General features: G+C 38.1%; 1 pseudogene; it reads left to right on the top strand.

Annotated features, from left to right (window-relative positions):
* The first annotated feature begins 1,390 nt into the window (after positions 1 to 1,390).
* LOC123156894 (floral homeotic protein APETALA 1-like) lies at positions 1,391 to 2,634 on the top strand (annotated as a pseudogene).
* The last annotated feature ends 1,545 nt before the right edge of the window (positions 2,635 to 4,179 follow it).

The following is a 4,179-nucleotide window of genomic DNA, read 5'->3' as shown; positions in this document are numbered from 1 at the left end:
GAAGCCGGAGGGACCTAGACCCACCTGGTCCCCCCTAGGCCACATGCCACAGGAGGTTGCCTCCATCGCATCTTTCTTCCGCTGGCTTTATATACTCCCAAAAACCTCAGAAATATTAACAGATGATTTTTGCGCCGCCCACCTCTCTGCTCCGGGGAGATCCAATCTGGAGGCTTTTTCAGGTACTCTACCAAGGGGGAATTAATCACAATTAAAGATTATTTACATGAACATTGATGCCACTGTGTTCATGTGTGAGAAGTCCTTTTTGTACTATGGGAACATAACATTTTTTCATTATAATATGGCATCAGCCCACGTCCTAATAAGTTAGACGAAATACCTTTTTGTTATAATGGCAATGGTGGGTAATTATTTCACTTAAAACTAGTCTAATGGTTATACAATATTAGTCTATTAAATAGACAGTCGGATGTTTTTGATTTTTGAGAGATCTTCTAGCATTTTTATCCTTTTTCTGGTGAGCCTAGCAATTGCTTTTAATATATAATAGATAGATAGTTAGTTGTTTCTATTTTGAGTTATTTTCTAGCATTTTTATCTTTTTCTGGTGAGCCCGTCAATTACTTTTAATACAGAATAGATTAGGTTGTGTTGGATCCTTCCAGAAAAAGCCTTACACATATTATTTTATGGGCCATAAAAAGTTAGGGCCCAAGATATACATGTGTAACCGATAAACACACATCTTCCGCGGGAACTGGGCTTACCAACGAGGCAGGTCGATGCTCCGAGTAACTTATGTGTTATACCATGACTTACCAAATGTCCTAGTATTTTCTAGTTGCTCTTAGTGTATCTTTCCTAGTTGGAATCTCAATTTTTAAGTTAAGCCCCAAAGCAAGGACCATGTTATACTTGGATATTATGGATTAAAGGACGACCACTTCTAGATTAGGTAGTTCCTAGTACAGGATATGGATGTAATCAATATGATCACTGATACATTAGGATGTAATTAATCAATGTGATCAACAAAGGATTTGGACGCAATTAACAACCAAATAAATTTGACCACAATTATTTTTGTATATTAGAGTAAAACTTAGTTGGGTTTAACTCCCATTAATACTTCTAGATAAGGATATGGATATGGTCAAATGGCAATAATTTAATATTTCTATTTTTAGAAGTGTTAATACTTACATCAGAAGAAATACATATCAGTGGTTGCAAAGAAGGATGTGGATGCACTCACATATGTATATTTGGATGATAGTTAATAGTATCCATAAATAGCACCTTTTATGAGTTATGTATGTTAATTTTTACTAAAGATTTACATGGTCTTTGTATAGTCAAATAGCACTACCATACAACCCTTTTAATTCTATATAAGGGAGTACATCTTCTCATATCCTACACCAATATGTGGTTAGCCAACAATACCCCTAAATCTCTAGTTTTCTGTAGATCCTTGTGCTTCCTATTTGTAGTAGTTAGTTTCTTCCTCTTTGTCCACATTAGTATGCCGAGGAAAGAGCGGCGGTCAGGTGTGGCATACATCCACAATGACAAAGACCGTGATCTCACCTTCTACAAGCGACGTTCCGGTTTGTTCAAGAGGGCGACTGACATCTCTGCCCTCACTAGGGCTAGGGTTGCGGTCATCCTAGAAACAAACAATGGAAAGATGCACTCATTTGGGACGCCATTGGCCGATCCCATTGTTGATGATTTCCTATTTGGAGCTCCACCAGTAGTTCCCTCTGCCGACGAGGCAACCACTGCTAGGATTGGAAGCCTACAGAACGAGGTGGCTCGGTTGGACATGGAGAACATGACCGAGGAAGACAAAAACCAACTTTCCATCCTTCGTATGAAAAATATACAAAAAGAGAATCCAGGTATGGTGGCAAATCTTATCTTCACGAAGGAAAAAGATCTCAGTCTTGAAGATCTGAACAAGCTCTTCAGTGAGCTCTCTCGGGTCCAAAAAGATATTAGATTCCGGCTACCTCCATTGCATGGTCGTGAAGACAAGACCGGTGGCACATGTGTGGCACAAGATCTACAACTACCAAGTGTTCTGCCGGCGGATCATTTGAGTACTACTCATTCACTTATGCAGTCACCATGGCCTCACAATCTCTCACAACTCCAGCTACCTTTAGATCCACCACCATCACAACCAGAACAAACTTTGGGACCACTTTTTCTATGCAGGTACCAATGTTCCATTCTGCACCACCATCTTTAGCTCCACCCTTGGCTTCCCATGTCCAACCCATAACAAATCAGGTACATGAGCAAACTCCACCAGAGGAGTTGCATGTTCAGAACTATAAAAGTACTTGCAACGTAGTTCAACCACAACAAAATGACGCAAACCATGACTCAACATCCGGGCAGAATTTGGAGGCCTCTCCACTATTGGGGTACTCGAGTGGCAATGCCTTTTCTATTGATGACCCATTTAACACTGAACAATGGGGTTTTCCTCTATCAGATCAGTCGTACTACAATAGTTTCCCAGGGATGGATGCTTACTTAGGCTCTAGCGGTACGGATCTAGGACAGTCTTCCATGGTAAATGGTGGATGGGTTGATGTGCCGCCCTCTTCCACTGGACAAGATATTGATATTCTTACAGACTATGGAGAGCTTTTGTAGATGCTAGTTAGCGCTTCCATGTAAGAGCTATATTGAAATAAAATATATTTATTTCCAAATTCATTATCCTTTGGACTACTATCTTAATTAGGATGTTTGGGAAAAATATGCATGCTCAGTGTTCCAGGTCTTGGTCCATGATGTTTTTTCATCAGTACCTACAATTTTGTTGTTGTAGATCATTGTCATCTGAGGAATGATGGAAGTGGAACATGTATTTACCACAATGCACCTCTTAGAATATTGTGAGGCAAACATTAGCTTGTCAACTAAAAATAGAAGCCATGCTCATTAAACAATTAAATTAAAAGATAGCACAAGTCCAAACTTCAACTGAAGAGACTAGAATCCATTACTTTTTCTGGTTGCATAACACTACCAAGAACAACAACTATGTCTCATATATGAATTAATGAATATGAGAAATCAAGGTTTTCTTAATAGACGTGAATATGCCTTATCAAGAAATTAGAGCCATATTAGACATGTGAAGAGATGGTGGCCACATGTGATCCATTGATACCACATATGCCCCATTAACAACATTGAAAAGTACCGTGGATCTAGAGCTCTCCATGAAGATATTGTAAATTGGCTTAATTTTAAAGTATGCCATTAATCATCGCAATACAACAAACTTACAAGGACATAACGACCATCTCATAGAAGACATCAGTTAATCAACACATGTAGCCACTTTTGTAGAAGAACAACCTAAATCTAGAACTCACATATAACTTACCATAAACACAATTCTTTTTGGTGGATGGTATGCATGAGCTTTGGTAAATAACTAATCTAAGAATAGTAATGGTGACAAGATATATTGTCATTAGTTAAAACAACATGTATATGGCTAAGAACATAAAAAAGAAACACCTAATCTCGGACTTTCACATGTCACAATTTTAATGATCAAGTATTAATTTTTTATGATGCAACATGACCTTCATATTCAACATAACACCAAGCTTGGAGAGATAATGTTTAGACTAGATGCACATCGTACTTAAGAAGACATACACCCAGGGTGCCAACATATAAAATCACTTCAAATATTAAACTCATATCACACTTATTATAAACCTGGCTTAGACTGGATGTCATAATATCATGCACTACTAGAGAGTGGCCTGTGTAACCGACACTCCATCCATGACGAACGGGTAGGTAACACATCGTCAACCCGTCTTAATACTCATCAAATGCAGGTTTGCTATCACTAACGGGTGATTTTGCGGCGCTCAATGACTGGTAGAAATCACTAATTGTTTTGCGGTTGTCACTTTCAAAATACAAAGAATCCACCAGAACTAGATTTTCATTATTACAAAAAGAGAGGGGAAATCATAATTATATAAAGAGAGGGGAAATCTTAGTGGTACTTAGCGTGGTTGAATTACAAAGGGAAGTTTTCTACGAGCGACAATAGTCTTGTACTACATATGTTAATTTATTTTTATTTTCTTTGTGATACATATGTACAAGGAGGGAATAGAAAAAAAAGGAAACACTAGCTAGCTAGTGTAATTATACAAATCTTTC

Source organism: Triticum aestivum, chromosome 7B, assembly GCF_018294505.1.
Source record: "Triticum aestivum cultivar Chinese Spring chromosome 7B, IWGSC CS RefSeq v2.1, whole genome shotgun sequence".
NCBI classification, from domain to species: Eukaryota; Viridiplantae; Streptophyta; class Magnoliopsida; order Poales; family Poaceae; genus Triticum; species Triticum aestivum.
The sequence above is the reverse complement of the archived record's forward strand: the minus strand, read 5'-3'. Positions and strand labels throughout refer to the sequence as shown.